At 46.3% G+C, this 21,644-nt stretch overlaps 66 non-coding genes and 3 pseudogenes across 66 annotated transcripts in view; all 69 read left to right on the top strand.

The window, feature by feature from the left end:
• Window positions 1-177: 177 nt before the first annotated feature.
• LOC145809741 (5S ribosomal RNA) lies at window positions 178-296 on the top strand. The gene has a single exon (XR_014353303.1). It is a non-coding gene; the product is annotated as a 5S ribosomal RNA (ribosomal RNA).
• A 196-nt stretch (window positions 297-492) lies between these two features.
• LOC145811646 (5S ribosomal RNA) lies at window positions 493-611 on the top strand. Its single transcript, XR_014355183.1, has one exon. It is a non-coding gene; the product is annotated as a 5S ribosomal RNA (ribosomal RNA).
• A 196-nt stretch (window positions 612-807) lies between these two features.
• Window positions 808-926, top strand: LOC145810046 (5S ribosomal RNA). The gene has a single exon (XR_014353613.1). It is a non-coding gene; the product is annotated as a 5S ribosomal RNA (ribosomal RNA).
• Window positions 927-1,122: 196 nt separating this feature from the next.
• LOC145811648 (5S ribosomal RNA) lies at window positions 1,123-1,241 on the top strand. The gene has a single exon (XR_014355185.1). It is a non-coding gene; the product is annotated as a 5S ribosomal RNA (ribosomal RNA).
• Window positions 1,242-1,438: 197 nt separating this feature from the next.
• Window positions 1,439-1,557, top strand: LOC145809467 (5S ribosomal RNA). The gene has a single exon (XR_014353021.1). It is a non-coding gene; the product is annotated as a 5S ribosomal RNA (ribosomal RNA).
• Window positions 1,558-1,757: 200 nt separating this feature from the next.
• LOC145811314 (5S ribosomal RNA) lies at window positions 1,758-1,876 on the top strand. The gene has a single exon (XR_014354858.1). It is a non-coding gene; the product is annotated as a 5S ribosomal RNA (ribosomal RNA).
• Window positions 1,877-2,071: 195 nt separating this feature from the next.
• LOC145812192 (5S ribosomal RNA) lies at window positions 2,072-2,190 on the top strand. The gene has a single exon (XR_014355718.1). It is a non-coding gene; the product is annotated as a 5S ribosomal RNA (ribosomal RNA).
• A 190-nt stretch (window positions 2,191-2,380) lies between these two features.
• LOC145812164 (5S ribosomal RNA) lies at window positions 2,381-2,499 on the top strand. The gene has a single exon (XR_014355689.1). It is a non-coding gene; the product is annotated as a 5S ribosomal RNA (ribosomal RNA).
• Window positions 2,500-2,693: 194 nt separating this feature from the next.
• On the top strand, window positions 2,694-2,812 carry LOC145811501 (5S ribosomal RNA). Its single transcript, XR_014355041.1, has one exon. It is a non-coding gene; the product is annotated as a 5S ribosomal RNA (ribosomal RNA).
• Window positions 2,813-3,004: 192 nt separating this feature from the next.
• LOC145811610 (5S ribosomal RNA) lies at window positions 3,005-3,123 on the top strand. Its single transcript, XR_014355148.1, has one exon. It is a non-coding gene; the product is annotated as a 5S ribosomal RNA (ribosomal RNA).
• Window positions 3,124-3,316: 193 nt separating this feature from the next.
• On the top strand, window positions 3,317-3,435 carry LOC145811990 (5S ribosomal RNA). The gene has a single exon (XR_014355517.1). It is a non-coding gene; the product is annotated as a 5S ribosomal RNA (ribosomal RNA).
• A 194-nt stretch (window positions 3,436-3,629) lies between these two features.
• Window positions 3,630-3,748, top strand: LOC145812044 (5S ribosomal RNA). Its single transcript, XR_014355570.1, has one exon. It is a non-coding gene; the product is annotated as a 5S ribosomal RNA (ribosomal RNA).
• A 195-nt stretch (window positions 3,749-3,943) lies between these two features.
• Window positions 3,944-4,062, top strand: LOC145810423 (5S ribosomal RNA). The gene has a single exon (XR_014353991.1). It is a non-coding gene; the product is annotated as a 5S ribosomal RNA (ribosomal RNA).
• Window positions 4,063-4,261: 199 nt separating this feature from the next.
• Window positions 4,262-4,380, top strand: LOC145811315 (5S ribosomal RNA). Its single transcript, XR_014354859.1, has one exon. It is a non-coding gene; the product is annotated as a 5S ribosomal RNA (ribosomal RNA).
• Window positions 4,381-4,575: 195 nt separating this feature from the next.
• On the top strand, window positions 4,576-4,694 carry LOC145812193 (5S ribosomal RNA). Its single transcript, XR_014355719.1, has one exon. It is a non-coding gene; the product is annotated as a 5S ribosomal RNA (ribosomal RNA).
• A 190-nt stretch (window positions 4,695-4,884) lies between these two features.
• Window positions 4,885-5,003, top strand: LOC145812165 (5S ribosomal RNA). The gene has a single exon (XR_014355690.1). It is a non-coding gene; the product is annotated as a 5S ribosomal RNA (ribosomal RNA).
• A 193-nt stretch (window positions 5,004-5,196) lies between these two features.
• On the top strand, window positions 5,197-5,315 carry LOC145811502 (5S ribosomal RNA). The gene has a single exon (XR_014355042.1). It is a non-coding gene; the product is annotated as a 5S ribosomal RNA (ribosomal RNA).
• A 192-nt stretch (window positions 5,316-5,507) lies between these two features.
• Window positions 5,508-5,626, top strand: LOC145811611 (5S ribosomal RNA). Its single transcript, XR_014355149.1, has one exon. It is a non-coding gene; the product is annotated as a 5S ribosomal RNA (ribosomal RNA).
• Window positions 5,627-5,820: 194 nt separating this feature from the next.
• LOC145811991 (5S ribosomal RNA) lies at window positions 5,821-5,939 on the top strand. Its single transcript, XR_014355518.1, has one exon. It is a non-coding gene; the product is annotated as a 5S ribosomal RNA (ribosomal RNA).
• Window positions 5,940-6,133: 194 nt separating this feature from the next.
• On the top strand, window positions 6,134-6,252 carry LOC145812045 (5S ribosomal RNA). Its single transcript, XR_014355571.1, has one exon. It is a non-coding gene; the product is annotated as a 5S ribosomal RNA (ribosomal RNA).
• A 195-nt stretch (window positions 6,253-6,447) lies between these two features.
• Window positions 6,448-6,566, top strand: LOC145810567 (5S ribosomal RNA). Its single transcript, XR_014354130.1, has one exon. It is a non-coding gene; the product is annotated as a 5S ribosomal RNA (ribosomal RNA).
• Window positions 6,567-6,763: 197 nt separating this feature from the next.
• On the top strand, window positions 6,764-6,882 carry LOC145811513 (5S ribosomal RNA). Its single transcript, XR_014355053.1, has one exon. It is a non-coding gene; the product is annotated as a 5S ribosomal RNA (ribosomal RNA).
• A 196-nt stretch (window positions 6,883-7,078) lies between these two features.
• Window positions 7,079-7,197, top strand: LOC145812229 (5S ribosomal RNA). Its single transcript, XR_014355755.1, has one exon. It is a non-coding gene; the product is annotated as a 5S ribosomal RNA (ribosomal RNA).
• A 192-nt stretch (window positions 7,198-7,389) lies between these two features.
• On the top strand, window positions 7,390-7,508 carry LOC145812010 (5S ribosomal RNA). The gene has a single exon (XR_014355538.1). It is a non-coding gene; the product is annotated as a 5S ribosomal RNA (ribosomal RNA).
• A 195-nt stretch (window positions 7,509-7,703) lies between these two features.
• Window positions 7,704-7,822, top strand: LOC145811655 (5S ribosomal RNA). The gene has a single exon (XR_014355192.1). It is a non-coding gene; the product is annotated as a 5S ribosomal RNA (ribosomal RNA).
• A 195-nt stretch (window positions 7,823-8,017) lies between these two features.
• Window positions 8,018-8,136, top strand: LOC145810714 (5S ribosomal RNA). The gene has a single exon (XR_014354271.1). It is a non-coding gene; the product is annotated as a 5S ribosomal RNA (ribosomal RNA).
• Window positions 8,137-8,332: 196 nt separating this feature from the next.
• On the top strand, window positions 8,333-8,451 carry LOC145811151 (5S ribosomal RNA). Its single transcript, XR_014354701.1, has one exon. It is a non-coding gene; the product is annotated as a 5S ribosomal RNA (ribosomal RNA).
• A 200-nt stretch (window positions 8,452-8,651) lies between these two features.
• Window positions 8,652-8,770, top strand: LOC145811868 (5S ribosomal RNA). Its single transcript, XR_014355401.1, has one exon. It is a non-coding gene; the product is annotated as a 5S ribosomal RNA (ribosomal RNA).
• A 197-nt stretch (window positions 8,771-8,967) lies between these two features.
• LOC145812185 (5S ribosomal RNA) lies at window positions 8,968-9,086 on the top strand. The gene has a single exon (XR_014355711.1). It is a non-coding gene; the product is annotated as a 5S ribosomal RNA (ribosomal RNA).
• Window positions 9,087-9,279: 193 nt separating this feature from the next.
• Window positions 9,280-9,398, top strand: LOC145811350 (5S ribosomal RNA). Its single transcript, XR_014354893.1, has one exon. It is a non-coding gene; the product is annotated as a 5S ribosomal RNA (ribosomal RNA).
• Window positions 9,399-9,594: 196 nt separating this feature from the next.
• Window positions 9,595-9,713, top strand: LOC145812182 (5S ribosomal RNA). The gene has a single exon (XR_014355708.1). It is a non-coding gene; the product is annotated as a 5S ribosomal RNA (ribosomal RNA).
• Window positions 9,714-9,903: 190 nt separating this feature from the next.
• On the top strand, window positions 9,904-10,022 carry LOC145809177 (5S ribosomal RNA). Its single transcript, XR_014352673.1, has one exon. It is a non-coding gene; the product is annotated as a 5S ribosomal RNA (ribosomal RNA).
• A 196-nt stretch (window positions 10,023-10,218) lies between these two features.
• Window positions 10,219-10,337, top strand: LOC145811240 (5S ribosomal RNA). Its single transcript, XR_014354785.1, has one exon. It is a non-coding gene; the product is annotated as a 5S ribosomal RNA (ribosomal RNA).
• Window positions 10,338-10,531: 194 nt separating this feature from the next.
• LOC145811293 (5S ribosomal RNA) lies at window positions 10,532-10,650 on the top strand. The gene has a single exon (XR_014354837.1). It is a non-coding gene; the product is annotated as a 5S ribosomal RNA (ribosomal RNA).
• A 199-nt stretch (window positions 10,651-10,849) lies between these two features.
• LOC145811027 (5S ribosomal RNA) lies at window positions 10,850-10,968 on the top strand. The gene has a single exon (XR_014354577.1). It is a non-coding gene; the product is annotated as a 5S ribosomal RNA (ribosomal RNA).
• A 195-nt stretch (window positions 10,969-11,163) lies between these two features.
• On the top strand, window positions 11,164-11,282 carry LOC145812027 (5S ribosomal RNA). Its single transcript, XR_014355554.1, has one exon. It is a non-coding gene; the product is annotated as a 5S ribosomal RNA (ribosomal RNA).
• Window positions 11,283-11,478: 196 nt separating this feature from the next.
• Window positions 11,479-11,597, top strand: LOC145811136 (5S ribosomal RNA). The gene has a single exon (XR_014354686.1). It is a non-coding gene; the product is annotated as a 5S ribosomal RNA (ribosomal RNA).
• A 195-nt stretch (window positions 11,598-11,792) lies between these two features.
• LOC145811592 (5S ribosomal RNA) lies at window positions 11,793-11,911 on the top strand. The gene has a single exon (XR_014355131.1). It is a non-coding gene; the product is annotated as a 5S ribosomal RNA (ribosomal RNA).
• Window positions 11,912-12,108: 197 nt separating this feature from the next.
• On the top strand, window positions 12,109-12,227 carry LOC145811824 (5S ribosomal RNA). Its single transcript, XR_014355355.1, has one exon. It is a non-coding gene; the product is annotated as a 5S ribosomal RNA (ribosomal RNA).
• A 197-nt stretch (window positions 12,228-12,424) lies between these two features.
• Window positions 12,425-12,542, top strand: LOC145812399 (5S ribosomal RNA; annotated as a pseudogene).
• A 195-nt stretch (window positions 12,543-12,737) lies between these two features.
• LOC145812180 (5S ribosomal RNA) lies at window positions 12,738-12,857 on the top strand. Its single transcript, XR_014355706.1, has one exon. It is a non-coding gene; the product is annotated as a 5S ribosomal RNA (ribosomal RNA).
• A 197-nt stretch (window positions 12,858-13,054) lies between these two features.
• On the top strand, window positions 13,055-13,173 carry LOC145811638 (5S ribosomal RNA). The gene has a single exon (XR_014355175.1). It is a non-coding gene; the product is annotated as a 5S ribosomal RNA (ribosomal RNA).
• A 189-nt stretch (window positions 13,174-13,362) lies between these two features.
• On the top strand, window positions 13,363-13,481 carry LOC145812159 (5S ribosomal RNA). The gene has a single exon (XR_014355684.1). It is a non-coding gene; the product is annotated as a 5S ribosomal RNA (ribosomal RNA).
• A 188-nt stretch (window positions 13,482-13,669) lies between these two features.
• Window positions 13,670-13,788, top strand: LOC145809737 (5S ribosomal RNA). The gene has a single exon (XR_014353299.1). It is a non-coding gene; the product is annotated as a 5S ribosomal RNA (ribosomal RNA).
• Window positions 13,789-13,987: 199 nt separating this feature from the next.
• LOC145811504 (5S ribosomal RNA) lies at window positions 13,988-14,106 on the top strand. Its single transcript, XR_014355044.1, has one exon. It is a non-coding gene; the product is annotated as a 5S ribosomal RNA (ribosomal RNA).
• A 195-nt stretch (window positions 14,107-14,301) lies between these two features.
• On the top strand, window positions 14,302-14,420 carry LOC145812132 (5S ribosomal RNA). Its single transcript, XR_014355657.1, has one exon. It is a non-coding gene; the product is annotated as a 5S ribosomal RNA (ribosomal RNA).
• A 196-nt stretch (window positions 14,421-14,616) lies between these two features.
• Window positions 14,617-14,735, top strand: LOC145811270 (5S ribosomal RNA). Its single transcript, XR_014354814.1, has one exon. It is a non-coding gene; the product is annotated as a 5S ribosomal RNA (ribosomal RNA).
• Window positions 14,736-14,930: 195 nt separating this feature from the next.
• On the top strand, window positions 14,931-15,049 carry LOC145809388 (5S ribosomal RNA). The gene has a single exon (XR_014352926.1). It is a non-coding gene; the product is annotated as a 5S ribosomal RNA (ribosomal RNA).
• Window positions 15,050-15,244: 195 nt separating this feature from the next.
• LOC145812236 (5S ribosomal RNA) lies at window positions 15,245-15,363 on the top strand. Its single transcript, XR_014355765.1, has one exon. It is a non-coding gene; the product is annotated as a 5S ribosomal RNA (ribosomal RNA).
• Window positions 15,364-15,560: 197 nt separating this feature from the next.
• LOC145810163 (5S ribosomal RNA) lies at window positions 15,561-15,679 on the top strand. The gene has a single exon (XR_014353731.1). It is a non-coding gene; the product is annotated as a 5S ribosomal RNA (ribosomal RNA).
• A 196-nt stretch (window positions 15,680-15,875) lies between these two features.
• LOC145811047 (5S ribosomal RNA) lies at window positions 15,876-15,994 on the top strand. The gene has a single exon (XR_014354597.1). It is a non-coding gene; the product is annotated as a 5S ribosomal RNA (ribosomal RNA).
• A 191-nt stretch (window positions 15,995-16,185) lies between these two features.
• Window positions 16,186-16,304, top strand: LOC145810165 (5S ribosomal RNA). Its single transcript, XR_014353733.1, has one exon. It is a non-coding gene; the product is annotated as a 5S ribosomal RNA (ribosomal RNA).
• Window positions 16,305-16,499: 195 nt separating this feature from the next.
• LOC145811386 (5S ribosomal RNA) lies at window positions 16,500-16,618 on the top strand. Its single transcript, XR_014354928.1, has one exon. It is a non-coding gene; the product is annotated as a 5S ribosomal RNA (ribosomal RNA).
• A 191-nt stretch (window positions 16,619-16,809) lies between these two features.
• LOC145812352 (5S ribosomal RNA) lies at window positions 16,810-16,928 on the top strand (annotated as a pseudogene).
• A 195-nt stretch (window positions 16,929-17,123) lies between these two features.
• On the top strand, window positions 17,124-17,242 carry LOC145812206 (5S ribosomal RNA). The gene has a single exon (XR_014355731.1). It is a non-coding gene; the product is annotated as a 5S ribosomal RNA (ribosomal RNA).
• A 197-nt stretch (window positions 17,243-17,439) lies between these two features.
• LOC145811835 (5S ribosomal RNA) lies at window positions 17,440-17,558 on the top strand. The gene has a single exon (XR_014355366.1). It is a non-coding gene; the product is annotated as a 5S ribosomal RNA (ribosomal RNA).
• Window positions 17,559-17,755: 197 nt separating this feature from the next.
• Window positions 17,756-17,874, top strand: LOC145810426 (5S ribosomal RNA). The gene has a single exon (XR_014353994.1). It is a non-coding gene; the product is annotated as a 5S ribosomal RNA (ribosomal RNA).
• Window positions 17,875-18,075: 201 nt separating this feature from the next.
• LOC145812186 (5S ribosomal RNA) lies at window positions 18,076-18,194 on the top strand. The gene has a single exon (XR_014355712.1). It is a non-coding gene; the product is annotated as a 5S ribosomal RNA (ribosomal RNA).
• Window positions 18,195-18,391: 197 nt separating this feature from the next.
• LOC145810071 (5S ribosomal RNA) lies at window positions 18,392-18,510 on the top strand. Its single transcript, XR_014353637.1, has one exon. It is a non-coding gene; the product is annotated as a 5S ribosomal RNA (ribosomal RNA).
• A 195-nt stretch (window positions 18,511-18,705) lies between these two features.
• LOC145810080 (5S ribosomal RNA) lies at window positions 18,706-18,824 on the top strand. The gene has a single exon (XR_014353646.1). It is a non-coding gene; the product is annotated as a 5S ribosomal RNA (ribosomal RNA).
• Window positions 18,825-19,018: 194 nt separating this feature from the next.
• LOC145809830 (5S ribosomal RNA) lies at window positions 19,019-19,137 on the top strand. Its single transcript, XR_014353397.1, has one exon. It is a non-coding gene; the product is annotated as a 5S ribosomal RNA (ribosomal RNA).
• A 197-nt stretch (window positions 19,138-19,334) lies between these two features.
• On the top strand, window positions 19,335-19,453 carry LOC145812014 (5S ribosomal RNA). Its single transcript, XR_014355542.1, has one exon. It is a non-coding gene; the product is annotated as a 5S ribosomal RNA (ribosomal RNA).
• Window positions 19,454-19,645: 192 nt separating this feature from the next.
• LOC145811843 (5S ribosomal RNA) lies at window positions 19,646-19,764 on the top strand. The gene has a single exon (XR_014355374.1). It is a non-coding gene; the product is annotated as a 5S ribosomal RNA (ribosomal RNA).
• A 197-nt stretch (window positions 19,765-19,961) lies between these two features.
• On the top strand, window positions 19,962-20,080 carry LOC145810717 (5S ribosomal RNA). The gene has a single exon (XR_014354274.1). It is a non-coding gene; the product is annotated as a 5S ribosomal RNA (ribosomal RNA).
• A 192-nt stretch (window positions 20,081-20,272) lies between these two features.
• LOC145811427 (5S ribosomal RNA) lies at window positions 20,273-20,391 on the top strand. Its single transcript, XR_014354969.1, has one exon. It is a non-coding gene; the product is annotated as a 5S ribosomal RNA (ribosomal RNA).
• A 197-nt stretch (window positions 20,392-20,588) lies between these two features.
• LOC145811173 (5S ribosomal RNA) lies at window positions 20,589-20,707 on the top strand. Its single transcript, XR_014354722.1, has one exon. It is a non-coding gene; the product is annotated as a 5S ribosomal RNA (ribosomal RNA).
• A 200-nt stretch (window positions 20,708-20,907) lies between these two features.
• On the top strand, window positions 20,908-21,026 carry LOC145812324 (5S ribosomal RNA; annotated as a pseudogene).
• Window positions 21,027-21,224: 198 nt separating this feature from the next.
• LOC145811229 (5S ribosomal RNA) lies at window positions 21,225-21,343 on the top strand. The gene has a single exon (XR_014354774.1). It is a non-coding gene; the product is annotated as a 5S ribosomal RNA (ribosomal RNA).
• Window positions 21,344-21,535: 192 nt separating this feature from the next.
• LOC145811490 (5S ribosomal RNA) overlaps window positions 21,536-21,644 on the top strand; it is a 119-nt gene continuing 10 nt past the window's right edge. The window contains exon 1 of the ribosomal RNA XR_014355030.1: window positions 21,536-21,644. This exon is cut by the window's right edge and continues 10 nt beyond it. This is a non-coding gene — a ribosomal RNA (5S ribosomal RNA).

Consider the following 21,644-nt stretch of genomic DNA (forward strand, 5'->3'; position numbering starts at 1 on the left):
ACCGCCCCTTTTTTTTTTTCCCCGGACAGCCTGTCTGATTTTTAGCCCATTCAATCGCCTTCGCCTCCTATTCTACAAATTTCTCCCTTTTAAACCATTTCCTGATCATCTTGTTCCATTCAATTTCATTTTTTTTCCCGTCTACTGTTTAAAACAATAAAGTCACGGTTAATCTTCGGGTGCGATCATACCAGCACTAATGCACCGGATCCCATCAGAACTCCGCAGTTAAGCGTGCTTGGGCGAGAGTAGTACTAGGATGGGGGACCCCCTAGGAAGTCCTCGTGTTGCACCCCTTTTGTCCCTTTTTCCACCCCGCCCCTTTTTTTTTTTCCCCAGACAACCTGTCCGATTTTTAGCCCATTCAATCGCCTTCGCCTCCTTTTCGACAAATTTCTCCCTTTTAAACCATTTCCAGATTATCCTGTTCCATTCAATTTCATTTTTTTTTCCCGTCTACTGCTTAAAACAATAAAGTCGCGGCTAATCTTCGGGTGCGATCATAACAGCACTAATGCACCGGATCCCCTCAGAACTCCGCAGTTAAGCGTGCTTTGGCGAGAGTAGTACTAGGATGGGTGACCCCCTGGGAAGTCCTCGTGTTGCACCCTTTTTGTCCCTTTTTCCAACCCCCCCCCCTTTTTTTTTTCCCGGGACAGCCTGTCCGATTTTTAGCACATTTAATCGCCTTCGCCTCCTTTTCGACAAATTTCTCCCTTTTAAACCATTTCCAGATTATCCTGTTCTATTCAATTTCATTTTTTTTCCCGTCTGCTGCTTAAAACAATAAAGTCGCGGTCAATCTTCGGGTGCGATCATACCAGCACTAATGCACCGGATCCCATCAGAACTCCGCAGTTAAGCGTGCTTGGGCGAGAGTAGTACTAGGATGGGTGACCCCCTGGGAAGTCCTCGTGTTGCACCCCTTTTGTCCCTTTTTCCACCCCGCCCCTTTTTTTTTTTCCCCAGACAACCTGTCCGATTTTTAGCCCATTCAATCGCCTTCGCCTCCTTTTCGACAAATTTCTCCCTTTTAAACCATTTCCAGATTATCCTGTTCCATTCAATTTCATTTTTTTTTCCCGTCTACTGCTTAAAACAATAAAGTCGCGGCTAATCTTCGGGTGCGATCATAACAGCACTAATGCACCGGATCCCCTCAGAACTCCGCAGTTAAGCGTGCTTTGGCGAGAGTAGTACTAGGATGGGTGACCCCCTGGGAAGTCCTCGTGTTGCACCCTTTTTGTCCCTTTTTCCAACCCCCCCCCCCTTTTTTTTTTCCCGGGACAGCCTGTCCGATTTTTAGCACATTTAATCGCCTTCGCCTCCTTTTCGACAAATTTCTCCCTTTTAAACCATTTCCAGATTATCCTGTTCTATTCAATTTCATTTTTTTTCCCGTCTGCTGCTTAAAACAATAAAGTCGCGGTCAATCTTCGGGTGCGATCATACCAGCACTAATGCACCGGATCCCATCAGAACTCCGCAGTTAAGCGTGCTTGGGCGAGAGTAGTACTAGGATGGGTGACCCCCTGGGAAGTCCTCGTGTTGCTCCCCTTTTGTCCCTTTTTCCAACCCCCCCCCCCACTTTTTTTTTTTCCCGGGACAGCCTGTCTGATTTTTAGCCCATTCAATCGGCTTCACCTCCTTTTCGACAAATTTCTCCCTTTTAAACCATTTCCAGATTATCCTGTTCCATTCAATTTCATTTTTTTTCAAGTCTACTGCTTAAAACAATAAAGTCACGGTTAATCTTCGGGTGCGATCATACCAGCACTAATGCACAGGATCCCATCAGAACTCCGCAATTAAGCGTGCTTGGGCGAGAGTAGTACTAGGATGGGTGACCCCCTGGGAAGTCCTCGTGTTGCCCCCCTTTTGTCCCTTTTTCCACCCCGCCCCTTTTTTTTTTTCCCCGGACAGCCTGTCCGATTTATAGCCCATTCAGTCGCCTACGCCTCCTTTTCGACAAATTTCTCCCTTTTAAACCATTTCCAGATTATCCTGTTCCATTCAATTTCATTTTTTTTCCCGTCTACCGCTTAAAGTAATAAAGTCGAGGTTAATCTTCGGGTGTGATCATACCAGCAGTAATGCACCGGATCCCATCAGAACTCCGCAGTTAAACGTGTTTCGGCCAGAGTAGTACTAGGATGGGTGACCCCCTGGGAAGTCCCCGTGTTGCACCCCTTTTGTCCCTTTTTCCACCCCCCCCTTTTTTTTCCCCAGACAGCCTGTCCGATTTTAGCCCATTCAATCGCCTTCGCCTCCTTTTCGACAAAATTTCTCCCTTTTAAACCATTTCCAGATTATCCTATTCCATTGAATTTCATTTTTTTTCCCACTACTGCTTAAAACAATAAAGTCGCGATTAATCTTCGGGTGCGATCATACCAGCACTAATGCACCGGATCCGCTCAGAACTCCGCAGTTAGGCGTGTTTGGGCGAGAGTAGTATTAGGATGGGTGACCCGCTGGGAAGTCCTCGTGTTGCACCCCTTTTGTCCCTTTTTCCACACCCCCCTTTTTTTTTTTCCCCGGATAGCCTGTCCGATTTTTGGCCCGTTCAATCGCCTTCGCCTTCTTTTTGACAAATTTCTCCCTTTTAAACCATTTCCAGATTACCCTGTTCCATTCAATTTCATTTTTTTTCCCGTCTACTGCTTAAAATAATAAAGTCGCGATTAATCTTCGGGTGTGATCATACTTGCACTAATGCAACGGATCGCATCCGAACTCCGCAGTTAAGCGTGCTTGGGCGAGAGTAGTACTAAGATGGGTGACCCCCTGGGAAGTCCTCGTGTTGCACCCCTTTTGTCCCTTTTTCCACCCCCCCTTTTTTCTTTCCCCGGACAGCCATTCCGATTTTTTGCCCATTCAATCGCCTTCGCCTCCTTTTCGACAAACTTCTCCCTTTTAAACCATTTCCAGATTATCCTGTTCCATTCAATTTCATTTTTTTTCCAATCTACTGCTTAAAACAATAAAGTCGCGGTTAATCTTCGGGTGCGATCATACCAGCACTAATGCACCGGATCCCATCAGAACTCCGCAGTTAAGCGTGCTTGGGCGAAAGTAGTATTAGAATGGGTGACCCCCTGGGAAGTCCTCTTGTTGCACCCCTTTTGTCCCTTTTTTCACCCCCCCCTTTTTTTTTTCCCCGGACAGCCTGTCCAATTTTTAGCCCATTCAATCGCCTTCGCCTCCTTTTTGACAAATTTCTCCCTTTTAAACCATTTCCAGATTATCCTGTTCCATTCAATTTCATTTTTTTTCCCGTCTATTGCTTAAAACCATAAAGTCGCGGTTAATCTTCAGGTGCGATCATACCAGCACTAATGCACCGGATCCCATCAGAACTCTGCAGTTAAGCGTGCTTGGGCCAGAGTAGCACTAGGATGGGTGACCCCCTGTGAAGTCCTCGTGTTGCACCCCTTTTGTCCCTTGTTCCTCCCCCCCTTTTTTTTTTTTCCCCGGACAGCCTGTCCGATTTTTAGCCCATTCAATCGCATTCGCCTCCTTTTCGACAAATTTCTCCCTTTTAAACAATTTCCAGATTATCCTGTTCCATTCAATTACATTTTTTTTCCCGTCTACTGCTTAAACCCATAAAGTCGCGATTAATCTTCGGGTGCGATCATACCAGCACTAATGCACCGGATCCCATCAGAACTCTGCAGTTAAGCGTGCTTGGGCAAGAGTAGTACAAGGATGGGTGACCCCCTGGGAAGTCCTCGTGTTGCAAAGCTTTTTGTCCCTTTTTCCACCGCCCCCTTTTTTTTTTTCCCCGGACAGCCTGTCCGATTTTTAGCCCATTCAATCGCCTTCGCCTCCTATTCTACAAATTTCTTCCTTTTAAACCATTTTCTGATCATCTTGTTCCATTCAATTTCATTTTTTTTCCCGTCTACTGCTTAAAACAATAAAGTCGCGGTTAATCTTCGGCTGCGATCATACCAGCACTAATGCACCGGATCCCATCAGAACTCCGCAGTTAAGCGTGCTTGGGCGAGAGTAGTACTAGGATGGGTGACCCCCTGGGAAGTCCTCGTGTTGCTCCCCTTTTGTCCCTTTTTCCAACCCCCCCCCCACTTTTTTTTTTTCCCGGGACAGCCTGTCTGATTTTTAGCCCATTCAATCGGCTTCACCTCCTTTTCGACAAATTTCTCCCTTTTAAACCATTTCCAGATTATCCTGTTCCATTCAATTTCATTTTTTTTCAAGTCTACTGCTTAAAACAATAAAGTCACGGTTAATCTTCGGGTGCGATCATACCAGCACTAATGCACAGGATCCCATCAGAACTCCGCAATTAAGCGTGCTTGGGCGAGAGTAGTACTAGGATGGGTGACCCCCTGGGAAGTCCTCGTGTTGCCCCCCTTTTGTCCCTTTTTCCACCCCGCCCCTTTTTTTTTTTCCCCGGACAGCCTGTCCGATTTATAGCCCATTCAGTCGCCTACGCCTCCTTTTCGACAAATTTCTCCCTTTTAAACCATTTCCAGATTATCCTGTTCCATTCAATTTCATTTTTTTTCCCGTCTACCGCTTAAAGTAATAAAGTCGAGGTTAATCTTCGGGTGTGATCATACCAGCAGTAATGCACCGGATCCCATCAGAACTCCGCAGTTAAACGTGTTTCGGCCAGAGTAGTACTAGGATGGGTGACCCCCTGGGAAGTCCCCGTGTTGCACCCCTTTTGTCCCTTTTTCCACCCCCCCCTTTTTTTTCCCCAGACAGCCTGTCCGATTTTAGCCCATTCAATCGCCTTCGCCTCCTTTTCGACAAAATTTCTCCCTTTTAAACCATTTCCAGATTATCCTATTCCATTGAATTTCATTTTTTTTCCCACTACTGCTTAAAACAATAAAGTCGCGATTAATCTTCGGGTGCGATCATACCAGCACTAATGCACCGGATCCGCTCAGAACTCCGCAGTTAGGCGTGTTTGGGCGAGAGTAGTATTAGGATGGGTGACCCGCTGGGAAGTCCTCGTGTTGCACCCCTTTTGTCCCTTTTTCCACACCCCCCTTTTTTTTTTCCCCGGATAGCCTGTCCGATTTTTGGCCCGTTCAATCGCCTTCGCCTTCTTTTTGACAAATTTCTCCCTTTTAAACCATTTCCAGATTACCCTGTTCCATTCAATTTCATTTTTTTTCCCGTCTACTGCTTAAAATAATAAAGTCGCGATTAATCTTCGGGTGTGATCATACTTGCACTAATGCAACGGATCGCATCCGAACTCCGCAGTTAAGCGTGCTTGGGCGAGAGTAGTACTAAGATGGGTGACCCCCTGGGAAGTCCTCGTGTTGCACCCCTTTTGTCCCTTTTTCCACCCCCCCTTTTTTCTTTCCCCGGACAGCCATTCCGATTTTTTGCCCATTCAATCGCCTTCGCCTCCTTTTCGACAAACTTCTCCCTTTTAAACCATTTCCAGATTATCCTGTTCCATTCAATTTCATTTTTTTTCCAATCTACTGCTTAAAACAATAAAGTCGCGGTTAATCTTCGGGTGCGATCATACCAGCACTAATGCACCGGATCCCATCAGAACTCCGCAGTTAAGCGTGCTTGGGCGAAAGTAGTATTAGAATGGGTGACCCCCTGGGAAGTCCTCTTGTTGCACCCCTTTTGTCCCTTTTTTCACCCCCCCCCTTTTTTTTTTCCCCGGACAGCCTGTCCAATTTTTAGCCCATTCAATCGCCTTCGCCTCCTTTTTGACAAATTTCTCCCTTTTAAACCATTTCCAGATTATCCTGTTCCATTCAATTTCATTTTTTTTCCCGTCTATTGCTTAAAACCATAAAGTCGCGGTTAATCTTCAGGTGCGATCATACCAGCACTAATGCACCGGATCCCATCAGAACTCTGCAGTTAAGCGTGCTTGGGCCAGAGTAGCACTAGGATGGGTGACCCCCTGTGAAGTCCTCGTGTTGCACCCCTTTTGTCCCTTGTTCCTCCCCCCCTTTTTTTTTTTTCCCCGGACAGCCTGTCCGATTTTTAGCCCATTCAATCGCATTCGCCTCCTTTTCGACAAATTTCTCCCTTTTAAACAATTTCCAGATTATCCTGTTCCATTCAATTACATTTTTTTTCCCGTCTACTGCTTAAACCCATAAAGTCGCGATTAATCTTCGGGTGCGATCATACCAGCACTAATGCACCGGATCCCATCAGAACTCTGCAGTTAAGCGTGCTTGGGCAAGAGTAGTACAAGGATGGGTGACCCCCTGGGAAGTCCTCGTGTTGCAAAGCTTTTTGTCCCTTTTTCCACCGCCCCCTTTTTTTTTTTCCCCGGACAGCCTGTCCGATTTTTAGCCCATTCAATCGCCTTCGCCTCCTATTCTACAAATTTCTTCCTTTTAAACCATTTTCTGATCATCTTGTTCCATTCAATTTCATTTTTTTTCCCGTCTACTGCTTAAAACAATAAAGTCGCGGTTAATCTTCGGCTGCGATCATACCAGCACTAATGCACCGGATCCCATCAGAACTCCGCAGTTAAGCGTGCTTGGGCGAGAGTAGTACTAGGATGGGTGTCCCCTTGGGAAGTCCTCGTGTTGCACCCTTTTTGTCCCTTTTTTCAACCCCCCGCCCTTTTTTTTTTTCCCCGGACAGCCTGTCCGATTTTTAGCCCATTCAATCGCTTTCTCTTGCTTTTCGACAAATTTCTCCCTTTTAAACCATTTCCAGATTATCCTGTTCCATTCAATTTCATTTTTTTTCCCGTCTACTGCTTAAAACAATAAAGTCGCGGTTAATCTTCTGGGGCGATCATACCAGCACTAATGCACCGGATCCCATCAGAACTCCGCGGTTAAGCGTGCTTGGGCGAGAGTAGTATTAAGATGGGTGACCCCCTGGGAAGTCCTCGTGTTGCACCCCTTTTGTCCCTTTTTCCACCCCGCCCCTTTTTTTTTTTTCCCCGGACTGCCTGTCCGATTTTTAGCCCATTCAATCGCCTGGGCCTCCATTTCGACAAATTTCTCCCTTTTAAACCATTTCCAGATTATCCTGTTTCATTCAATTTCATTTTTTTTCCCGTCTACTGCTTAAAACAATAAAGTCGAGGTTAATCTTCGGGTGCGATCATTCCAGCACTAATGCACCGGATCCCCTCAGAACTCCGCAGTTGAGCGTGCTTGGGCCAGAGTCGTGCTAGGATGGGTGACCCCCTGGGAAGTCCTCGTGTTGCACCCCTTTTGTCCCTTTTTCCACCCCCCCCTTTTTTTTTTCCCGGTCAGCCTGTCCGATTTTTAGCCCATTCAATCGCCTTCGGCTCCTTTTCGACAAATTTCTCCCTTTTAAACCATTTCCAGATTATCCTGTTCCATTCAATTTCATTTTTTTTCCCGTCTACTGCTTAAAACAATAAAGTCGCGATTAATCTTCGGGTGCGATCATACCAGCACTAATGCACCGGATCCCATCACAACTCCGCAGTTAAGCGTGCTTGGGACAGAGTAGTACTAGGATGGGTGACCCCCTGGGAAGTCCTCGTGTTGCACCCCTTTTGTCCCATTTTCCACCCCCCATTCTTTTTTTTTTTCCGGACAGCCTGTCCGATTTTTAGCCCATTCAATCGCCTTCGCCTCCTTTTCGACAAATTTCTCCCTTTTAAACCATTTCCAGATTATCTTGTTCCATTCAATTTTCATTTCTTTTCCCGTCTACTGCTTAAAACAATAAAGTCGCGATTAATCTTCGGGTGCGATCATACTAGCACTAATGCACCGGATCCCATCAGAACTCCGCAGTTAGGCGTGCTTGGGCGAGAGTAGTATTAGGATGGGTGACCCTCTGGGAAGTCCTCGTGCTGCACCCCTTTTGTCCCTTCTTCCACACCCCCCCCTTTTTTTTTTCCCCGGACAGCCTGTCCGATTTTTAGCCCGTTCAATCGCCTTCGCCTCCTTTTACCCAAATTTCTCCCTTTTAAACCATTTCCAGATTATCATGTTCCATTCAATTTCATTTTTCTTCCCGTCTACTGCTTAAAACAATAAAGTCGCGGTTAATCTTCGGGTGCGATCATACCAGCACTAATGCACCGGATCCCATCAGAACTCCGCAGTTAAGCCTGCTTGGGCGAGAGTAGTACTAGGATGGGTGACCCCCTGGGAAGTCCTCGTGTTGCCCCCCTTTTGTCGCTTTTTCCAACCCCCCCTCCTTTTTTTTTTCCCGGGACAGCCTGTCCGATTTTTAGCCCATTCAATCGCCTTCGACTCATTTTCGACAAATTTCTCCCTTTTAAAACATTTCCAGATTATCCTGTTCCATTCAATTTCAATTTTTTTCCCGTCTACTGCTTAAAACAATAAAGTCGCAGTTAATCTTCGGGTGCGATCATACCAGCACTAATGCACCGGATCCCACCAGAACTCCGCAGTTAAGCGTGCTTGGGCGAGAGTAGTACAAGGATGGGTGACCCCCTGGGAAGTCCTCGTGTTGCACACTTTTGTCCCTTTTTCCAACCCCCCCGCTTTTTTTTTTTTTTTTCCCGGGACAGCCTGTCCGATTTTTGACCAATTCAATCGCCTTCGCCTCATTTTCGACAAATTTCTCCCTTTTAGACCATTTCCAGATTATCCTGTTCCATTCAATTTCATTTTTTTTCCCGTCTACTGCTTAAAACAATAAAGTCGAGGTTAATCTTTTGGTGCGATCATTCCAGCACTAATGCACCGGATCCCATTAGAACCCCGCAGTTAAGCGTGCTTGGGCGAGAGTAGCACTAGGATGGGTGACCCCCTGGGAAGTCCTCGTGTTGCACCCCTTTTGTCCCTTTTTCCAGCACCCCCTCCTTTTTTTTTTCCCCGGGACAGTCTGTCCGATTTTTAGCCCATTCAATCGCCTTCGCCTCCTTTTCGACAAATTTCTCCCTTTTAAACCATTTCCAGATTATCCTGTTCCATTCAACTTCATTTTTTTTCCCGTCTACTGCTTAAAACAATAAAGTCGCGGCTAATCTTCGGGTGCGATCATAACAGCACTACTGCACCGGATCCCATCAGAACTCCGCAGTCAAGCGTGCTTTGGCGAGAGTAGTACTAGGATGGGTGACACCCTGGGAAGTCCTCGTGTTGCACCCTTTTTGTCCCTTTTTCCAACCCCCCCTTTTTTTTTTCCCGGGACAGCCTGTCCGATTTTTAGCATATTCAATCGCCTTCGCCTCCTTTTCGACAAATTTCTCCCTTTTAAACCATTTCCAGATTATCCTGTTCCATTCAATTTCATTTTTTTTCCCGTCTACTGCTTAAAACAATAAAGTCGCGGTTAATCTTCGGGTGCGATCATACCAGCACTAATGCACCGGATCCCATTAGAACTCCGCAGTTATGCGTGCTTGGGCGAGAGTAGTACTAGGATGGGTGACCCCCTGGGAAGTCCTCGTGTTGAACCCCTTTTGTCCCTTTTTCCAACCCCCCCCTTTTTTTTTTTTCCCGGGACTGCCTGTCCGATTTTTAGCCCATTCAATCGCCTTCGCCTCCTTTTCGACAAATTTCTCCCTTTTAAACCATTTCCAGATTATCCTGTTCCATTTAATTTCATTTTTTTTCCCGTCTACTGCTTAAAACAATAAAGTCGCGGTTAATCTTCGGGTGCGATCATAACAGCACTAATGCACCGGATCCCGTCAGAACTCCGCAGTTAAGCATGCTTTGGCGAGAGTAGCACTAGGATGGGTGACCCCCTGGGAAGTCCTCGTGTTGCACCCTTTTTCCAACCCCCCCCCCCTCTTTTTTTTTTTCCCGGGACAGCCTGTCCGATTTTTAGCCCATTCAATCGTCTTCGCCTCCTTTTCGACAAATTTCTCCCTTTTAAACCATTTCCAGATTATCCTGTTCCATTCAATTTCATTTTTTTTCCCGTCTACTACTTAAAACAATCAAGTCACGGTTAATCTTCGGGTGCGATCATACCAGCACTAATGCACCGGATCCCATCAGAACTCCGCAGTTAAACGTGCTTGGGCGAGAGTAGTACTAGGATGGGTGACCCCCTGGGAAGTCCTCGTGTTGCACCCCTTTTGTCCCTTTTCCACCCCGCCCCCTTTTTTTTTTTTCACCAAACAGCCTGTCCGATTTTTTGCCCATTCAATCGCCTACGCCTCCTTTTCGACAAATTTCACCCTTTTAAACCATTTCCAGATTATCCTGTTCCATTCAATTTCATTTTTTTTCCCGTCTACTGCTTGAAACAATAAGGTCGCGGTTAATCTTCAGGTGCGATCATACCAGCACTAATGCACCGGATCCCATCAGAACTCCGCAGTTAGGCGTGCTTGGGCGAGAGTAGTATTAGGATGGGTGACCCCCTGGGAAGTCCTCGTGTTGCACCCTTTTTGTCTCTTTTTCCACACCCCCCCTTTTTTTTTTCCCCGGACAGCCTGTCCGATTTTTAGCCCGTTCAATCGCCTTCGGCTCCTTTTTGACAAATTTCTCCCTTTTAAACCATTTCCAGATTATCCTTTTCCATTCAATTTCATTTTTTTTCCCGTCTACTGCATGAAACAATAAAGTCGTGGTTAATCTTCGGGTGCGATCATAACTGCACTAATGCACCGGATCCCATCAGAACTCCGCAGTTAAGCGTGCTTTGGCGAGAGTAGTACTAGGATGGGTGACCCCCTGGGAAGTCCTCGTGTTGCACCCCTTTTGTCCCTTTTTCCAACCCCCAACCCTTTTTTTTTTTTTCCCGGGACAGCCTGTCCGATTTTTAGCCCATTCAATCGCCTTCGCCTCCTTTTCGACAAATTTCTCCCTTTTAAACCATTTCCAGATTATCCTGTTCCATTCAATTTCATTTTTTTTCCCGTCTACTGCTTAAAACAATAAAGTCACGATTAATCTTTGGGTGCGATCATACCAGCGCAAATGCACTGGATCCCATCAGAACTCCGCAGTTAAGCGTGCTTGGGCAAGAGTAGTACTAGGATGGGTGACCCCCTGGGAAGTCCTCGTGTTGCACCCAGTTTGTCCCTTTTTCCACCCCGCGCCTTTTTTTTTTCCCCCGGACAGCCTGTCCGATTTTTATCCCATTCAATCGCCTAAGCCTCCTTTTCGACAAATTTCTCCCTATTAAACCATTTCCAGATTATCCTGTTCCATTCAATTTGATTTTTTTTCCCGTCTACTGCTTAAAACAGTAAAGTCGAGGTTAATCTTCGGGTGCGATCATACCAGCACTAATGCACCGGATCCCATCAGAAGTCTGCAGTTAAGCGTGCTTCGGCCAGAGTAGTACTAGGATGGGTGACCCCCTGGGAAGTCCTCGTGTTGCACCCCTTTTGTCCCTTTTTCCACCCTGCCCCTTTCTTTTTTTTCCTCGGACATCCTGTCCGATTTTTAGCCCATTCAATCGCCTACGCCTCCTTTTCGACAAATTTCTCCCTTTTAAACCATTTCCAGATTATCCTGTTCCATTCAATTTCATTTTTTTTCCCGTCTACTCCTGAAAACAATAAAGTCGAGGTTAATCTTCGGGTGCGATCATACCAGCACTAATGCACCGGATCCCATCAGAACTCCGCTGTTAAGCGTGCTTGGGCCAGAGTAGTACTAGGATGGGTGACCCCCTAGGAAGTCCTCGTGTTGCACCCCTTTTGTCCCTTTTTCCACCCCTCCCCTTTTTTTTTTTCCCCGGGCAGCCTGTCCGATTTTTAGCCCATTCAATCGCCTTCGCCTCCTCTTCGACAAATTTCTCCCTTTTAAACCATTTCCAGATTATCCTGTTCCATTCAAATTCAATTTTTTTCCCGTCTACTTCTTAAAACAATAAAGTCGCGATTAATCTTCGGGTGCGATCATACCAGCACTAATGCACCGGATCCCATCAGAACACCGCAGTTAGGCGTGCTTGGGCGAGAGTAGTATTAGGATGGGTGACCCCATGGGAAGTCCTCGTGTTGCACCCCTTTTGTCCCTTTTTCCACACATCCCTTTTTTTTTTTTTTCCCCGGACAGCCTGTCCGATTTTTAGCCCATTCAATCGCCTACGCCTCCTTTTCGACAAATTTCTCCATTTTAAACCATTTCCAGATTATCCTGTTCCATTCAATTTCATTTTTTTTCCCGTCTACTACTTAAAACAATAAAGTCGATGCTAATCTTCGGCTGCGATCATACCGGCACTAATGCACCGGATCCCATCAGAACTCCTCAGTTAAGCGTGCTTGGGCGAGAGTAGTACTAGGATGGGTGACCCCCTGGGAAGTCCTCATGTTGCACACCTTTTGTCCCTTTTTCCAACCCACCACCCATTTTTTTTTTCCCGGGACATCCTGTCCGATTTTTAGCCCATTCAATCGCCTTTGCCTCCTTTTCGACAAATTTCTCCCTTTTAAACCATTTCCAGATTATCCTGTTCCATTCAATTTCATTTTTTTCCCCGTCTACTGCTTAAAACAATAAAGTCGCGGTTAATCTTCGGGTGCGATCAGAACAACACTAATGCTCCGGATCCCATCAAAACTCTGCAGTTAAGCGTGCTTTGGCGAGAGTAGTACTAGGATGGGTGACCCCTGGGAAGTCCTCATGTTGCACCATTTTTGTCCATTTTTCCAACCCCCCCACTTTTTTTTTTCCCCGGGACAGCCTGTCCGATTTTTAGCCCATTCAATCGCCTTCGCCTCCTTTTCGACAAATTTCTCCCTTTTAAACCATTTCCAGATTATCCTGTTCCATTCAATTTCATTTTTTTCCCGTCTACTGCTTAAAACAATGAAGTCACGGTTAATCTTCGGGTGCGATCATACAATGCACTAATGCGCCGGATCCCATCAGAACTCCGCAGTTATGTGTGCTTGGGCGAGGGTAGTACTAGGATGGGTGACCCCCGGGGAAGTCCTCGTGTTGCACCCCTTTTGTCCCTTTTTCCAACCCGCCCCTTTTTTTTTTTCCCCCAAACAGCCTGTCCGATTTTTAGCCCATTCAATCGCCTACGCCTCCTTTTCGACAAATTTCTCCCTTTTAAACCATTTCCAGATTCTCCTGTTCCATTCAATTTCATTTTTTTTTCCCGTCTACTGCTTAAAACAATAAAGTCGCGGTTAATCTTCGGGTGCGATCATACCAGCACTAATGCACCGGATCCCATCAGGACTCATCAGTTAAGCGTGCTTGGGCGAGAGTAGTACTAGGATGGGTGACCCCCTAGGAAGTCCTCGTGTTGCACCCCTGTTGTTGGTTTTTCCACCCCCCTTTTTTTTTTCCCCGGACAGCCTGTCTGATTTTTAGCCCTTCAATCGCCTTCGCCTCCTTTCGACAAATTTCTCCCTTTTAAACCATTTCCAGATTATCCTGTTCCATTCAATTTCATTTTTCTTCCGGTCTCCTGCTTAAAACAATAAAGTCGCGGTTAATCTTCGGGTGCGGTCATACCAGCACTAATGCAACGGATCCCATCAGAACTACGCAGTTAAGCGAGCTTGGGCGAGAGTCGTACTAGGATGGGTGACCCCCTAGGAAGTCCTCGTGTTGCACCCCTTTTGTCCATTTTTCCACCCACTCTTTTTTTTTTCCCACAGCCTGTCCGATTTTTAGGCCATTCAATCGCCTTCGCCTCATTTTCGACAAATTTCTCCCTTTTAAACCATTTCTAGTTTATCCTGTTCCATTCAATTTCATTTTTTTCCCCTCTACTGGTTAAATCAATAAAGTCGCGGTTAATTTTCGGGTGCGATCATACCAGCACTAATGCACTGGATCCCATCAGAACTCCGCAGTTAAGCGTGCTTGGGCGAGAGTAGTACTAGGATGGGTGACCCCCAGGGAAGTTCTCGTGTTGCACCCCTTTTGTCCCTTTTTCCAACCCCCCCCCCCCCTTTTTTTTTTCCCGGGACTGCCTGTCCAATTTTTAGCCCATTCAATCGCCTCTGCCTCCTTTTCGACAAATTTGTCCCTTTTAAACCATTTCCAGATTACCCTGTTCCATTCAATTTCATTTTTTTTCCCGCCTACTGCTTAAAACAATAAAGTCACGGTTAATCTTCGGGTGCGATCATACCCGCACTAATGCACCGGATCCCATCAGAACTCCGCAGTTAAACGTGCTTGGGCAAGAGTAGTACTATGATGGGTGACCCCCTGGGATGTCCTCGTGTTGCACCCTTTTTGTCCCTTTTTCCAACTCCCCCCTTTTTTTTTTCCCGGGACAGCCTGTCCGATTTTTAGCCCATCCAATCGCTTTCGCCTCATTTTCGACAAATTTCTCCCATTTAAACCATGTCCAGATTATCCTGTTCCATTCAATTTCATTTTTTTTCCCGTCTACTGCTTCAAACAATAAAGTCACCTGTTAATCTTCGGGTGCGATCATACCCGCACTAATGCACCGGATCCCATCAGAACTCCGTAGTTAAGCATGCTTGGGCAAGAGTAGTACTAGGATGGGTGACACCCTGGGATGTCCTCGTGTTGCACCCCTTTTGTCCCTCTTCCACCCCGCCCCCCTTTTTTTTTTTTTCGCCGAACAGCCTGTCCGATTTTCAGCCCATTCAATCGCCTACGCCACCTTTTCGACAAATTTCTCCCTTTTAAACCATTTCCAGATTATCCTGTTCCATTCAATTTAATTTTTTCCCGTCTACTGCTTAAAACAATAAAGTCGCGGTTAATCTTCGGGTGCGATCATACCAGCACTAATGCACCGGATCCCATCAGAACTCCGCAGTTAAGCATGCTTGGGCGAGAGTAGTACTAGGATGGTTGACCCCCTGGGAAGTCCTCATGTTGCACCCCTTTTGTCCCTTTTTCCAACCCCCATTCTATTTTTTTCCTGGGACAGCCTGTCCGATTTTTAGCCCATTCAATCGCCATCGCCTCCTTTTCGACAAATTTCTCCCTTTTAAACCATTTCCAGATTATCCTGTTCCATTAAATTTCATTTTTTTTCTCCGTCTACTGCTTAAAACAATAATGTCGCGGCTAATCTTCGGGTGCGATCATACCAGCACTAATGCACCGGATCCCATCAGAACTCCGCAGTTAAGCGTGCTTGGGCGAGAGTAGTACTAGGATGGGTGACCCCCTGGGAAGTCCTCGTGTTGCACACCTTTTGTCCCTTTTTCCAACCCCCCCCCTTTTTTTTTTCCCGGGACATCCTGTCCGATTTTTACCCCATTCAATCGCCTTCGCCTCCTTTTCGACAAATTTCTCCCTTTTAAACCATTTCCAGATTATCCTGTTCCATTCAATTTCATTTTTTTCCCCGTCTACTGCTTAAAACAATAAAGTCGCCGTTAATCTTCGGGTGCGATCGTAACAGCACTAATGCACCGGATCCCATCAAAACTCCGCAGTTAAGCGTGCTTTGGCGAGAGTAGTACTCGGATGGGTGACCCCCTGGGAAGTCCTCGGGTTGCACCCTTTTTGTCCATTTTTCCATCCCCCCCCCCCTTTTTTTTTCCCCAGGACAGCATGTCCGACTTTTAGCCCATTCAATCGCCTTCGCCTCCTTTTCGACAAATTTCTCCCTTTTAAACCATTTCCAGATTATCCTGTTCCATTCAATTTCATTTTTTTTCCCGTCTACTGCTTAAAACAATAAAGTCGCGGTTAATCTTCGGGTGCAATCATACCAGCACTAATGCACCGGATCCCATCAGAACTCCGCAGTTAAGCGTCCTTGGGCGTGAGTAGTACTAGGATGGGTGACCCCCTGGGAAGTCCTCGTGTTGCACCCCTTTTGTCCCTTTTTCCACCCCGCCCCTTTTTTTTTTTTCCCCGGACAGCCTTTCCGATTTTTAGCCCATTAAATCGCCTACGCCTCCCTTTCGACAAATTTCTCCCTTTTAAACCATTTCCAGATTATCCTGTTCCATTCAATTTCATTTTTTTTCCCGTCTACTGTTTAAAACAATAAAGTCGAGGTTAATCTTCGGGTGCGATCATTCCAGCACTAATGCACCGGATCCCATCAGAACTCCGCAGTTAAGCGTGTTTGGGCCAGAGTAGTACTAGGATGGGTGACCCCCTGGGAAGTCCTCGTGTTGCACCCCTTTTGTCCCTTTTTCCACCCCCCCTTTTTTTTTTCCCCGTCAGTCTGTCCGATTTTTAGCCCATTCAATCGCCTTCGCCTCTTCTTCGACAAATTTCTCCCTTTTAAACCCTTTCCAGATTATCCTGTTCCATTCAATTTCATTTTTTTTCCCGTCTACTGCTTAAAACAATAAAGTCGCGGTTAATCTTCGGGTGCAATCATACCAGCACTAATGCACCGGATCCCATCAGAACTCCGCAGTTAAGCGTCCTTGGGCGTGAGTAGTACTAGGATGGGTGACCCCCTGGGAAGTCCTCGTGTTGCACCCCTTTTGTCCCTTTTTCCACCCCGCCCCTTTTTTTTTTTCCCCGGACAGCCTGTCCGATTTTTAGCCCATTAAATCGCCTACGCCTCCTTTTCGACAAATTTTTCCCTTTTAAACCATTTCCAGATTATCCTGTTCCATTCAATTTCATTTTTTTTCCCGTCTACTGCTTAAAACAATAAAGTCGAAGTTAATCTTCGGGTGCGATCATTCCAGCACTAATGCACCGGATCCCATCAGAACTCCGCAGTTAAGCGTGTTTGGGCCAGAGTAGTACTAGGATGGGTGACCCCCTGGGAAGTCCTCGCGTTGCACCCCTTTTGTCCCTTTTTCCACCCCCCCTTTTTTTTTTCCCCGTCAGTCTGTCCGATTTTTAACCCATTCAATCGCCTTCGCCTCTTCTTCGACAAATTTATCCCTTTTAAACCATTTCCAGATTATCCTGTTCCATTCAATTTAATTTTTTTTCCCGTCTACTACTTAAAACAATATAGTCGCGATTAATCTTCAGCTGCGATCATACCAACACTAATGCACCGGATCCCATCAGAACACCGCAGTTGGGCGTGCTTGGGCGAGAGAAGTATTAGGATGGGTGACCCCCTGGGAAGTCCTCGTGTTGCACCCCTTTTGTCCCTTTTTCCACACCCCCCTTTTTTTTTTTTTCCGCGACAGCCTGTCCGATTTTTAGCCCATTCAATGGCCTTCGCCTACTCTTCGTCAAATTTCTCCCTTTTAAACCATTTCCAGATTATCCTGTTCCATTCAATTTCATTTTTTTTCCCGTCTACTGCTTAAAACAATAAAGTCGCGGTTAATCTTCGGGTGCGATCATACTAGCACTAATGCGCCGGATCCCATCAGAACACCGCCGTTAGGCGTGCTTGGGCGAGAGTAGTATTAGGATGGGTGACCCCCTGGGAAGTCCTCGTGTTGCACCTCTTTTGTCCCTTTTTCCATACCCCCCCCCCTTTTTTTTTTCCCCGGACAGCCTGTCCGATTTTTAGGCCGTTCAATCGCCTTCGCCTCCTTTTCGACAAATTTCTCCCTTTCAAACCATTTCCAGAATATCCTGTTCCATTCAATTTCATTTTTTTTCCCGTCTACTGCTTAAAACAATAAAGACTCGGTTAATCTTCGGGTGCGATCATACCAGCACTAATGCACCGGATCCCACCAGAACTCCGCAATTAAGCGTGCTTGGGCGAGAGTAGTACTAGGATGGGTGGCCCCCTGGGGAGTCCTCGTGTTGCACCCATTTTGTCCCTTTTTCCACCCCGCACCCTTTTTTTTTTTTCCCCGGACAGCCTGTCCGATTTTTAGCCCATTCAATCGCCTTCGCCTCCTTTTCCAAAAATTTCTCCCTTTTAAACCATTTCCAGATTATCCTGTTCCATTCAATTTCATTTTTTTTCCCGTCTACTGCTTGAAACAATAAAGTCGCGGTTAATCTTCGGGTGCGATCATACCAGCACTAATGCACCGGATCCCATCAGAACTCCGCAGTTAAGCGTGCTTGGGCGAGAGTAGTACTAGGATGGGTGACCCCCTGGGAAGTCCTCCTGTTGCACCCCTTTTGTCCCTTTTTCGAAGCCCCCCCCGTTTTTTTTTTTTTTTCCCGGGGCAGCCTGTCCGATTTTTAGCCCATTCAATCGCCTTCGCCTCCTTTTCGACAAATTTCTCCCTTTTAAACCATTTCCAGATTATCCTGTTCCATTCAAATTCATTTTTTTTCCCGTCTACTGCTTATAACAATAAAGTCGCGGTTATTCTTCGTGCGCGATCATACCAGAACTAATGCACCGGATCCCATCAGAACTCCGCAGTTAAGCGTGCTTGGGCCAGAGTAGTACTAGGATGGGTGACCCCCAGGGATGTCCTCGTGTTGCACCCCTTTTGTCCCTTTTTCCACCCCGCCCCCTTTTTTTTTTTTCCCCGGACAGCCTGTCCGATTTTTAGCCCATTCAATCGCCTTCGCCTCCTTTTTCAAAAATTTCTCCCTTTTAAACCATTTCCAGATTATCCTGTTCCATTCAATTTCATTTTTTTTCCCATCTACTGCTTAAAACAATAAAGTCGCGGTTAATCTTCGGGTGCGATCATACCAGCAATAATGCACCGGATCCCATCAGAACTCCGCAGTTAAGCATGCTTGGGCGAGAGTAGTACTACGATGGGTGACCCCCTGGGAAGTCCTCGTGTTGCACCCCTTTTGTCCCTTTTTCAACGCCCCGCTTTTTTTTTTTTCACGGGATAGCCTGTCCGATTTTTAGCCCATTCAATCGCCTTCGCCTCCTTTTTCAAAAATTTCTCCCTTTTAAACCATTTCCAGATTATCCTGTTCCATTCAATTTCATTTTTTTTCCCATCTACTGCTTAAAACAATAAAGTCGCGGTTAATCTTCGGGTGCGATCATACCAGCAATAATGCACCGGATCCCATCAGAACTCCGCAGTTAAGCGTGCTTGGGCGAGAGTAGTACTACGATGGGTGACCCCCTGGGAAGTCCTCGTGTTGCACCCCTTTTGTCCCTTTTTCAACGCCCCGCTTTTTTTTTTTTCACGGGATAGCCTGTCCGATTTTTAGCCCATTCAATCGCCTTCGCCTCCTTCTCGACAAATTTCTCCCTTTAAACCATTTCCAGATTATCCTGTTCCATTCAATTTTATTTTTTTTCCCGTCTACTGCTGAAAACAAGAAAGTCGCGGTTAATCTTCGGGTGCGATTATACCAGCACTAATGCACCGGATCCCATCAGAACTCCGCAGTTAAGCGTGCTTGGGCGAGAGTTGTACTAGGATGGGTGACCCCCTGGGAAGTCCTCGTGTTGCACCCCTTTTGTCCCTTTTTCCACCCCGCCCCCTTTTTTTTTTTTCCCCGGACAGCCTGTCCGATTTTTAGCCCATTCAATCGCCTTCGCCTCCTTTTCCAAAAATTTCTCCCTTTTAAACCATTTCCAGATTATCCTGTTCCATTCAATTTCATTTTTTTTCCCGTCTACTCCTTAAAACAATAAAGTCGAGGTTAATCTTCGGGTGCGATCATACCAGCACTAATGCACCGGATCCCATCAGAACTACGCAGTTAAGCGTGCTTGGGCCAGAGTAGTACTAGGATGGGTGACCCCCTAGGATGTCCTCGTGTTGCACCCCTTTTGTCGCTTTTTCCACCCCCCTTTTTTTTTTCCACGGACAGCCTGTCCGATTTTTAGCCCATTCAATCGCCTTCACCACCTTTTCGACAAATTTCTCCCTTTTAAACCATTTCCAGATTATCTTGTTCTATTCAATTTCTTTTTTTTTTCCCGTCTACTGCGTAAAACAATAAAGTCGCGGTTAATCTTCGGGTGCGATCATACCAGCACTAATGCACCGGATCCCAACAGAACTCCGCAGTTAAGCTTGCTTGGGCGAGTGTAGTTGTAGGATGGGTGACCTCCTGGGAAGTCCTCGTGTTGCACCCCTTTTGTCCCTTTTTCCAACCCCCTCCCCTTTTTTTTTTTCCCCGTACAGCCTGTCCAATTTTTAGCCCATTCAATCGCCTTCGCCTCCTTTTCGACAAATTTCTCCCTTTTAAACCATTTCCAGATTATCCTGTTCCATTCAATTTCATTTTTTTTCCCGTCTACTGCTTAAAACAATAAAGTCGCGGTTAATCTTCGGGTGCGATCATACCAGCACTAATGCACCGGATCCCATCAGAGGTCCGCAGTTAAGCGTGCTTGGGCGAGAGTAGTACTAGGATGGGTGACCCCCTGGGAAGTCCTCGTGTTGCACCCCTTTTGTCTCTTTTTCCACCCCCCATTTTTTTTTTCCCCGGACAGCATGTCCGATTATTAGCCCATTAAATCGCCTTCACCTCCTTTTCGACAAATTTCTCCATTTTAAACCATTTCCAGATTATCCTGTTCCATTCACTTTCATTTTTTTTCCCGTCTACGGCTTGAAACAATAAAGTCAAGGTCAATCTTCGGGTGCGATCATACCAGCACTAATGCACCGGATCCCATCAGAACTCCGCAGTTAAGCTTGCTTTGGCGAGAGTGGTACTAGGATGGGTGACCCCCTGGGAAGTCCTCGTGTTGCACCCCTTTTGTCCGTTTTTAAACCCCCCCCCATTTTTTTTTTGTCCCCGGATAGCCTGTCCGATTTTCAACCCATTTAATCGCCTTCGCCTCCTTTTCGACAAATTTCTCCCTTTTAAACCATTTCCAGATTATCCTGTTCCACTCAATTTCATTTTTTTCCCCGTCTACTACTTAAAACAATAAAGTCGCGGTTAATCTTCGGGTGCGATCATACCAGCACTAATGCTCCGGATCCCATCAGAACTCCGCAGTTAAGCGTGCTTGGACGAGAGTAGGACTAGGATGGGTGACCCCCTGGGAAGTCCTCGTGTTGCACCCCTTTTGTCCCTTTCTCCAACCCCCCCACCCTTTTCTATTTTTTTCCCCGGACAGCCTGTCCGATTTTTAGCCATTCAATCACCTTCGCATCCTTTTTGGCAAATTTCTACATTTTAAACCATTTCCAGATTATCCTGTTCCATTCAATTTCATTTTCTTTCCCGTCTACTGCTTAAAAAAATAAAGTTGCGGTTAATCTTCGGGTGCGATCATACCAGCACTAATGCATCGGATCAGATCAGAACTCCGCAGTTAACCGTGCTTGGGCGAGAGTAGTACTAGGATCGGTGACCCCCTGGGAAGTCCTTGTGTGGCATCCCTTTTGTCCCTTTTTCCACCCCCTCCCCCTTTTTTTTTTCCCCCCGGACGGCCTGTCCGATTTTTAGCCCATTCAATCGCCTTCGCCTCCTTTTCGACAAATTTCTCCCTTTTAAACCATTTCCAGATTATCCTGTTCCATTCAATTTTATTTTTCTTCCCGTCTACTGCTTAAAACAATAAAGTCGCGGTTAATCTTCGGGTGCGATCATACCAGCACTAATGCACCGGATCCCATCAGAACTCCTCAGTTAAGCGTGCTTGGGGGAGAGTAGTACTAGGATGGGTGACCCCCTGGGAAGTCCTCGTGTTGCACCCCTTTTGTCGCTTTTTCCACCCCCCCTTTTTTTTTTCCCCGGACAGCCTGTCCGATTTTTAGCCCATTCAATCGCCTTCGCCTCCTTTTCGACAAATTTCTCCGTTTTAAACCATTTCCAGATTATCCTGTTCCATTCAATTTCATTTCTTTTCTCGTCTACTGCTTAAAACAATAAAGTCGCGGTTAATCTTCGGGTGCGACCATACCAGCACTAATGCACCGAATCCCATCAGAACTCCGCAGTTAAGCGTGCTTGGGCGAGAGTAGTACTAGGATAGGTGACCCCATGGGAAGTCCTCGT

The sequence above is a fragment of the Camellia sinensis genome, chromosome 14 (genome assembly GCF_055761805.1).
Source record: "Camellia sinensis isolate YWXY chromosome 14, ASM5576180v1, whole genome shotgun sequence".
Taxonomy (NCBI): Eukaryota; Viridiplantae; Streptophyta; class Magnoliopsida; order Ericales; family Theaceae; genus Camellia; species Camellia sinensis.